Consider the following 11,183-nt stretch of genomic DNA (forward strand, 5'->3'; position numbering starts at 1 on the left):
TTAAAGACCCCGGGTTACGTTCACAGGTTTGGATTTCTGACCAAACCAGTGTTCGTTGTCAAAAGTGCAAGATAGCAGTATTTTTATAATTACTACCATTGTTCGTTGTCAAAAGTGTTAGCTAGCAGTATTTTTTTAATTATCATATGCATTTTATAATAGACAAGTTAAGTTCGGTAAAACGGAGAATTCTTTATTCTTGTATTACAGCATTTCTTGAATCATCGGAGCCGTCTGATTATAGGTACTTTAAACTTGATCCAAGTGCCAATAAGCTTATTGTAGGTTATATGTAAGTAGCATGACTTTTTATATTTCATAAATGTTCATAGACGATCAAACTTCATTCTTTGATGTGCGATTCTGAATGAAACACGTGCGTCCTTGTGTTATCAAAAGTGGTACAATATAAATGTAAATTTTAGATATTGCATAATTCAAATGATTAGGATTTTATGTTTAAACTATGATGTTTATGTATTTGTCTATCAACCTACAACCAAGTCAAAAACCATTTACAGTGGATAGCAGATTAATGGTAGTATGTATACCATACCATACAAAACCTATTCACAGGGATGCCCTCGACACTTTAAACACGGCAAACTTACTACAGTCTTTACAAAATCGAAAAAATGTATGAATACATTGCACACTACATCTGATAACTATGAATCATTAACTTTTTTTTTAAGGTGATATGAACACTCTTGTATGTAAATGTTTATATAGAATCGTTAACAGTTCGGAACATTTTTCCTGTTGGTGATTGTATTCTTTCAGTACTATAAATATCTTTTAGTTTCTATTGTTTGTTTTTATTATCGTTAAAATTAAGGAAGAAGGAAGACGAAATATCTTTACTTTTGTTCCTCATCTAGTTTTAAGTTTGAACAAATATAAGTGCGTAGTCACTTATTTATTATTTACACAAAATGGATTATATAGTAATTTAAATTATTTGTCTTTGCTTTTATATGATCTGAATGGATTTTATATCAATGATACCCAATGACATAAGTTGCAACACACTTCCCTACAGCACTTCTGTCTACTATACACATGTTTTAAAATGTTTGAAAAAGGAAGAAAGATACCAAAAGGCAACCCAAAACCATATAAGTAAAAAAGAGAAAGAAAGACCACGACCAAAAGTAAAGCGACGAATAACTCACCAATAGTAAAAAATAATATAGACAGAAAATGTAAATTTCAACAAAATAGGTCAAACCTAAAAACTGCGTTGACTGAGTTGCTTCGTTCACTATTCGTAATGCTAATGACCAGTAAAATCCGATTATAACATAATATATAAGCCGAATTTGGTGATGTCATCAATAATGAAGTAAATACGGGATGATGGTTATGGCAAGTCGAACAAAATGTCATCTGTGACATGAGTTGTACAGTCAACCAATTTATAATGTGATTAATTCAACTTAGCTATAAAACCCTTGGTTACAAGACTATTTTGTAAGAAGCATGTCTCTATCCAAGAAATTATAACAGAACATGAATGATCCGGATATAAACATGCATATTCTCGCTGCGTTGAAGACCCATTGGTGGCCTTCGGCTGTTGTCTGGTCTTTGGTCGGGTGGTTGTCTCTTTGACATATTCCTCATTTCCATTCTCAATTTTATCTATATGTAGGTGCTACTGAAATGTTTTACACAGAAATATAAGTTTTCACTATGAGAAATTGAAGTAATTTATTTTGTCGTAAAGTTTACTTTTAAACCTCTGCTACCCTGACTGTCAATTTGTATGTAGTTCAACATTTGAAGTCGACCTTACTGTATCGATCATTTTTGCTAGCCACTGGTTACGATCCTGTCCCTTCCTTTTGCAGATTAAGCCAACACTTGTGATTACAATAACGCCCCATTTACCGGATGAGAAAATTCACGCCCATTTCGACTAAATCATTCTTGACAAATGGCAGCACTTTAACTTTCTATATTGTGGAGGTGTAAAAACAACATTCCAACATTTGCGCGTGAAACATACACAGGAACTCCAATTGGTTGAATAAGAACTTTAAAATTGTCACTAAATATCGTCTTATGTTTTGGGGGTAAAGACTTGTTGCACAATCAGCACGTGGCAATTGTTTGTTTACATTTTCTAAATTGAAATATGATCATCTTAAAGACGCTTTTTGATAAGATATAGCCAATTACAGTTGCGACCAATGGAAATCAGTACCTCGTAGATACGAAATTTTATCATAATCCGCCAAGAATGAAGAGGATGGGACTAGATAGTAACCCTTGGCTAGCGAAGATGTGTATTAATATATGTATGCAGATTCACCAACGGGTTTGAACTAAACATTACCGATATTTCACACATGAGCATAGGTTCTGTTCCACGTGCAAATGATCCATTTGATAATTTTACAACTACATATATTAATAAGTAATACAATATCAAAAAGAAGGATACAATATTGTAACCAAAAAAGCAAAAGGAGGTAAAACTGTTGAAAGATGGTGCATTTTTCTATTATTATGTTTATTTTATTGGGTGTTTGTAGTTTAATATACTGTTTGTAAAGAATGAGCATGCATATGCTGCGTTACATCACATGTTTAAGTGCTTTCCTGTATCTGCTTGTCAAAATATTGTTTGGTTGGTTGGTTGTTATTTAGCGATCGGAAGCCAAATGATGACAGTTAATATCATTCTCAAAGTGCATCACATCGTTTACCGATTTTCAACCTTACAAAATTAAATCCATTAAGGCGGTCCCTACTAACTAGATGTCGGTTGTGAAGCAGAATATATTCTATCACATGAATCACAATTAATTTCAGGCCAGCATCATTCACCCTTGTGTAATCTAAGCAGCTCAAAGCATTAAGGGATAGCAAACGCTGCATCGACATGAACGTGTCATTATTTATATAAGAACTAGTTACATCTAGTGATTTAGTGACATATAATCCATCATGAAAATAAATATATGTATACTTGTGAATACGTGTATAATTAAATCACTGATTGTGTTTTTAAATTAATTAACAATAACCGTATATCATTGTCATTTATCATTATGATTAACCATTGCGATGAATGAGGAGTGGTCTGTTTTCTCGAACATTTCGTAAAAACGTCTGAGATATAAAGTATTACTTTGATTAGTAACTAAGTGGAATATTGAGTTGGAGACATAGATCCTTGTTTATAATATGGATGGAATATTTTTTTAGAAAGGTGCAAACATATCAAAAATATTTTAGACTGAAATTCAATCTCTATTCATACTGTACAATATTTATCTTTGTAATTGTCACTGAGGCGCAAATGTATCCAATGTTGTGATATGCAATTATGGTGAAACAATTAAAAAGAAAAAAACTACGGCCTGTATTTTACAGAATTGAAAAAACGAAAAACAAAATATGACAGATAGTAACCGACTATATCACATTAAGACTTTTTTTGCAAAATGTTTGAGAAAACAGACCACTCTTCATTCATCGCAATGGTTAATCATAATGATAAACGACAATGATATACGGGTATTGTTAATTAATTTAAACTAACAGACTCGTGACTTAGGACTATAACATATAAAATGTGGCAATAGTATTGTCAGTTTGTTTTGATTTATGAGTTTGAATATCCCTTTGGTATCTTTTGCCTCTCTTTTTTTTCATTGACACCATTTTAAGGAATGACTAATTAGATAAATCTATAATATATTGAGTGTGTACAGCACCAGGACAGTAGGCAACCAAAAGGAAGTGTTTATTTAAAACTCTACTTTTTGATCGACAGTTTATATAATTACACATATTAAGGCAAACAAATTTCAAATTCTTTAAAGAAAAAAAGGGAGAGAAACAAAAAGGTTAATCATTGTATTAATATCGCATATAAAAGTGCATTGTTATATTTTTAACTGTAAATAGACCAGCACATTTAATTTAACGTACCTCTGAATGAGAGAAATGCAATTATTACAACGTTTAAGGTTAAAAATGAATTCATTGTAAATATGAACGAACTTTCGAGTTTCAACAGAAAATCATGTAGTATTCAAAAACGTTTTGTTGTATATAATAAGAACAACTTGATAGTTAAAAGATGAATTTGAAGTGCTAATATCTACGGTTTAATAAAAAGATAAAAAAATAAAAAAAAAAAATAAAAACGACAAATAAATCTGCGGCAGCTATCGTTTTACACTTCAATGATGTGATAGTCTGACTAGTTTGAAGGTCACGGGTTGTTCCTTCGCAAAGGCTTACATCATTGAAGGACTTTCCTAGAAGAATAAAAAGAATGTACGTATTATTATTTAACTGCATGAACTGCTTTGATTATAATATGCATTCTATTGAATGCTTAAAAACTTGGTTTACATTTTTTCCTGGTAAATTTGAAAGAAAGGGTATCAGATCAACAATTAATTCTACGTCAGATCGTTACTTGCGAGTGGAGTGTTGACAGGAAAGGTTCAACTTGGTTCCAACTAAATTGGACGTAAGATTAACATGATTGTGCTACTAGTGGAGAGCTAATAGATACACAAATAAAACATGATGGATTTGAGTTATAGATTCTATAGTTGTGTATAAGTTTATTTACTGTTGCAAAGTCCTCTTTATTTGTCTTGTTACTAATATGTCCCTTTTGTTCGAATAATCTTTGACGTGGCTTGATATTAAAACGTTTTGCTTTTAAAGTTCTGGTTTTGCATTTCCTTGATGCAGGTAGGTCAAGATGTGCTTCGGAGGTTTCGAAGTATTATTGTCATCTTGTGTACCCTAGTATTCACGTTAATTTACGTGGGAGTGTGTACAAGTCATCATATTTTAATATTCTGTAATTAATTTTATTTACTATAAACTGCAAAACAAGTTTTGTTGTCGTCGTTATTTGGTTAAATGTATGTTTGTTTAGATTATTTAATTTAGTTATGTTATATATTTAAATGTATTTTTACACAATTGTGACTTCTTCACCAAATCATTGCCATGTTAGCCAATTATGTCAATAAAATGGAATGGTATGCAACTGTCATACAAGTTGGAGCTTTTAATACCTAGTAAACCAAGTTTAACCATCATTTTATGCGGTAAAGGCATGGACAAGTCAGATATATGACAGTTGTTTTCCAGCTGTTACATTGGTTGATATAGTCGTGAATTTGGTTTGGTCAGTTTTTTTGTACCACCCTTTTTATATTTTTGAAGACTTGTAATTCAAATAGCAAGAACTATTTGAATGACAATCGGTTAAAGTACAGAACTAAATGCTGAAAAAAAAATGTATTCCATAACCTGAATAGATATTAGTGTACATTGGGTAAACCAATGTAAGATACATGCAAATAGACCATGAAATTAATCACGAAGCTTTGAAACAAAATATTTTGATTGATTCTGGACCCAACTGATCTTAGTATGTAAAATTTCATCGGATCGCTTCTGATTTAATTGACTTTGGATGCAACAAAGAATTTGAAGAAAAAAACATATTATGTCGATATTATTTTATTTTCCGAGCACCTTCTCTCGCCAGGAAAAACATTGTTAAAAAAGATTAATTTTACATTGAAAAGTGTAAGGTTATAGTCAATGGTAACAGCTTACTAACAAACTTTTCTAAAATTGTCCGTTTATAAATTTTGAAATTATAAAGAAACTAAGGTTTCAAATCCCTCAGGCAAAGTTGACCTTAGATGAATTTGTCTATTTGTTTTAGGTATTATTGTCATATAGCTCTTCAACTGTTTCGGTACTTATACATCCATCGGATTTCAAGTGTTTGGCATTGAGCGTTCCTGATGAAGGTAAATCCAGAAAAGCGCTTCGGACGCATGAACTTATTAAACGTGTTGTTTTCAATTTTTTACTAACTGTAAGATGTCATTTACCAAATATCTTGCAAAAACAATAACAGAAGAATAAAAAAATAATAATAGTAAGAACAAATTACAAAGATTTTTCCACAAGAGAGGTAAAAAGACCTCATAAACGAATTAACAACCAACAATCTTAAACAACAAAAGATGGGTCTACATAGACTCAACCAAAATTATGGGCGGACTCAGGTGACTCGAATGGTAAGTAGTTCTCGATTCAAATCTTTTCTCATAAAAAACCATTTACCTAAAAATGTTGACAACATATTAAACTTGTTCGTGCATAGAAACTGTAACAGATTAATACTGTCAGACAAGCAAAACTGTTACAGGTTAATAAAATAGTTAGACTTTCAGCTAAACAGTTCTTAGTCAGATGAAAACTGTTTCTGTTTACTTGAGTAGTGATTCTACAGATGAAAGAACTGCTATATGTTTGTAGAGTAGTTAGACTTACGGCTCACAAATATAATAGCAGAAGAAGCGACATTGAAAGCGTTGGAACTGTTGAATACCCTGAATAACTGTAAAGTCTGTAGTAGAACTTGCTGCTCACCAGAGGAAGGATTGTTAAAGGTATATCGAAAAGTATGATTTTATACCTCCCAACTGAAGAATTGTTTAATATGTTTGTGGAGCTGTGGGACTTGCTGCCTGCTAGAACCAACTTGTGAACACTATTCGGATTTTATTACACAACGTAACGTTAACAAAAAAAAAAAAAAACGATTGGATTGTTAATGTCATACATCTGACAAACTATTGTGTTATCTACATTTTTGTATAACTTCCGTCATATGTTATCTTAGATTATGTGCATTTGCTTTATTAGGATTTTTTGATATTTTATCTAAGTCATGTAATTTGATTGCATCACAAATTGTATTGGAAGTTTTAAAGCAAAAACGACAAACGTAGTACATATATGACATTCACTATGTTCACTATGATAGTTACATGTATCATAATTCTCATCATTTGTTTGGTACTCTGGTTGGTTATAAAACAAATCAGTACAGATTCCAGTAAGAAAAAGGTAAGTTATATGTATCTGACTTAAACATACCACACATCAATATTTTAAAGCTGTTATATTTATTCAGTTTAAAGACCTTTGGATTTAGTTCTGATGATTAGGTCTTTTTAATTTTATGTGCAAAGATCTTTGGATTTTGATTGGTCTTTCCTCACTTTCTGTTTCGCAAGATATCGGTATCTTTTTTGGATTATGATATCGCACACAGGTAATGCGCTTTTGAAACTTGTCCTGTTAAAACGAACACTTTTCCTTGTAAGAGTTATCTGACATACCATTGCTTTTCTTGTTACTGCATCACATGTGTAATAAAAATAAATCGACAAAATTCTTTTCTTAATTGTTCGTTAAATTTTTCTAATGCTTAAGTTGATTTTGATTGAAGCGAACAAGTGACATCTTTTTGAAGTTATTTTTCCTCGCAGTAACTCTTAAACCATTGGCAATACAGATCAAGGCTCTGTAGATGATTGTGATCTATGGACCAAACCTGGGTAATTAAGGTCAAGGTGAAAAGTCAAAGTATGGTTTTAAAAGATAACTTTTGCGTTTTATTTTTTGTACTCCTCATAAACCATAGTAGATATCGACTAAAGATTTATCAAAAAGTAAGTTGAGACGTGCCAGAACTGGAAATGTAAGGTGGAAATGCAATGGTAACATCTTATTGAAATGACTATTCCGGACATATTTAAATCAAAGAATTCACTCAAAATAACTTTAAACTTTGCAGCTAGGTTGGGATATAGTCGATAATTTGGTTTTGTCAGTTTTTATTTACAACGCTTTTTGCATTTACCTTTCATTTCGTTTTTTTCGAAGGCTTGTAATTCAAATGGCAAGAACTATTTGAATGAAAATCGGTTAAAGTACAGAAATAAATGCTGGAAAAATGTATTCCATAACCTGAATAAATATTAGTGTACATTGGGTAAACCAATGTAATATACATGCACATTGACCATGGAATTAATTACGAAGTTTTAAAACAAGATATTTTGATTGGTTCTGGACCCAACTGATTTTAGTATGCACCATTTCATCGGATCGCTTCTGATTTAATTGACCAAAGTTGACTTTGGATGCAACAAAAAATTTGAAGAAACATTTTATGTCGATTTATTTTAGTTTCCGAGCACATGCACTCGCCAGGAAAAACATTGTTAGCAAAGATCAATTTTACAAAGAAAAATGTTAGGTTATAGTCCATGGTAACAGCTTACTTACTGTAAGAAGTCATTTACCAAATATCTTGCAAACACAATAACAGAAGAGTAAAGAAATAATGATAGTAAGAACAAATTACAAAACATTTTCCACAAGAGAGGTGAAAAGACCTCATCAACAAAATAACAACCAACAATCTTAAACAACAAAAGATGGTTCTACATTGACTCAAGAAAAATTATGGGCGGACTCGGGTGACTCGAAGGGTAAGTAGTTCTTGATTCAAATCTTTTCTCATGAAAAAATTTGATTTGGAGACATTTATTTAAAAATGTTGACCACATATTTAACTTGTTCGTGCATAGAAACTACAACAGATGAATGCTGTCATATCAGCAATACTGTTACAGGTTAATAAAATAGTTAGACTTTCAGCTAAACAGTTCTTAGTCAGATGAAAACTGTTTCTGTTTACTTGAGTAGTGATGATACAGAAGAAGGAACTGCTATATGTCTGTAGAGCAGTTAGACATAAGGCTTACAAATGTAACATCGGAAGAAGCGATAGTGAAAGCGTTGGAACTGTTGAATACCCTGAATAACTGTGAAGTCTGTAGTAGAACTTGCTGCTCACCAGAGGAAGGATTGTTAAAGGTATATCGAAAAGTATGAGTTGATGCCTCCCAACTGAAGAATTGTTTAACATGTTTGTGGAGCTGTGGGACTTGCTGCCTGCTAGAACCAACTTGTGAACACTATTCGGATGTTATTACACGACGTAACATTGACAAAAAACCGATTGAATTGTTAATGTCATACATCTGACAAACTATTGTTTGATCTACAATGTCGTATTACTTCCGTCATATGTTATCTTAGATTATGTGCATCTGATTTAATAGGATTTTTTTTTATATTTTATAGAAGGGCGCATTGTGTACACCTGACGTAGTCATTGATGCACAAACAGAACATGTATTTTGTTTTGAAAAATGCATACAGCAACGTATAAATTAACACCAAAATGGACCGGAACGTAGCACATTGTCTCTCAAATTTAAAATAGAGTACTTATTTCCTCTAAAACGATAGGTCTTTCTTCTGAAGCAACTGTCCATATGATACAGCTATCAAGTTTAATTTAAATGTGCTTGAAGGCATAAAATAATTACCTTTGTTAGGTCATTATTTACCTTGATCATAATGCAAACTATATACAGTTTGCAATGTTAAAACATTTAATGCATTTGGGGTTTTACTCTACAGTTTTCATTGTTTAATATTTTAAAGTTTTTAAGGAATTTTGAGTTAGCCAGAAGTCGAAACATGTTCCCTTTCTGTTCTTTTAGGTGCGACTTACTATTATAGTTTTTGAATCTGTGTAAGAAAAGTTTTTTGGAAAATTTCGTGGACTGTTATTTAATTTGTTTATTTTCCTTCTTTTTTTTCTGGTCATTGTTTTGATATATAAGCCATTCTTTTGGCATCTGCTTTTTAATTGCCCATTAATTGTATTGAACTGTAGAGATTTTTTTTTAATTTGATAAAAAAAGCTTCTTAAATGCAAATCAATTCGATAGAACGTTTTGAGCAAAATCATATAATTTAGGCGAGTGTGTCTATTTTTATTGTGAGGACAGATCCATATTGGGTCTAATATTAAATTTGTATCAAATTGAACCGGATATTTCATTTGTGTTTACTACCCCCGGGGTCGACTCAGGGATATTCCATAGGTTGAACACGGTATCTTCATTGAAAAGAAAGAAAATGAACATTCTCCTTGTGCTATTTATATTAATTATTAGAATTTATAATAGTTTTTTTGTACCTTTTGTTTTTAGTATTCCTATGATTTTATTGATGTCTGCCTTTCAGTCTTGAGGATACCAGATGTCTAGACACACATGTTATACAAACAAAAATTGATATAATATTTCATATTCTACCATTGGATAGATACTGCTGTACAACATGTACATCAAAAAAATGTACAAGGAATTTTGTTGACCAATCATACCACATCTCCTTATTTTTACTAAATTCGCGGTTTGCCCACTTTCTGAAAATTATTCTAGAAATCCGTGAAATCAGTGTTATACTAATTTATGATTTTTTCTAAATTTCCAGGTTGTATCTTATTTTGAGGATCCGTCTCAAAGAGACGCATGTTTTGAGGGTAGAAAAGATACAATTCTTAAAAAGGTGAGATAATGAACATAACTAAACAACAAATAGTGTGTTGTGAATCCTCAAAAAAAAATTTAATTTGTTCAATCCATGGATTTTTTTCGTTCCTAACCACGTGTATTAAAATCAAGTTTAAATAACATTCACTTTAGTAAGGCTTTTCATGAGGAAAATAAATAAGAAATATATCAGGCATACGAAAACAACAGGCCTCTTTCTATATTTTAAACATGTATTTTTAAATCACGTGTTTTTTACACGTGATTTAAAAATACATGTTGAAAACATAGAAAAAAGTCACCAACGTTTGGTACAATTGATTTGAAAAGATGACGTCTGAACGATTTGGAGTAGGTCAACTATTATGATCTTATGATTCAACTTTGTATATATTTCAGTTTTGTGGTAGTGCTTATTTCATGTGATATTTGACAAAATGGAACTTGAATATTTGCTGACATGACGACATTATAAAAATCTTAATTTATTCGTTAAATAATGTATATACGACTAAATAAAATTGAGAATAGAAATGGGGAATATGTCAAAGAGACAACAACCCGAGCAAAGAGCAGACAACAGCCGAAGGCCACCAATGGGTCTGCAACGAAGCGAGAAAATCCCGCACCCGTAGGTGGTCCTCAGCTGGCCCCTAAATAAAATTGTGTACTAGTTCAGTGAAAATGGACGTCACACTAAACTCCAAAACATATAAATGAACTAAAATAAAAAAACATCAAGACTAATAAAGGCCAGAGGCTCCTGACTTGGGACAGGCGCAAAAATACGGCGGGGTTAAACATGTTTTGTGAGATCTCAACCCTCCCCTATTCCTCTAGCCAATGTAAAATAAAGAAACACAATGCAATACGCACAATTAAACTCAGTCCAAGTCTGATGTTAGAAAAGGT

Source organism: Mytilus californianus, unplaced genomic scaffold (assembly GCF_021869535.1).
Source record: "Mytilus californianus isolate M0D057914Y unplaced genomic scaffold, xbMytCali1.0.p SCAF_3, whole genome shotgun sequence".
Classification (NCBI taxonomy): domain Eukaryota; kingdom Metazoa; phylum Mollusca; class Bivalvia; order Mytilida; family Mytilidae; genus Mytilus; species Mytilus californianus.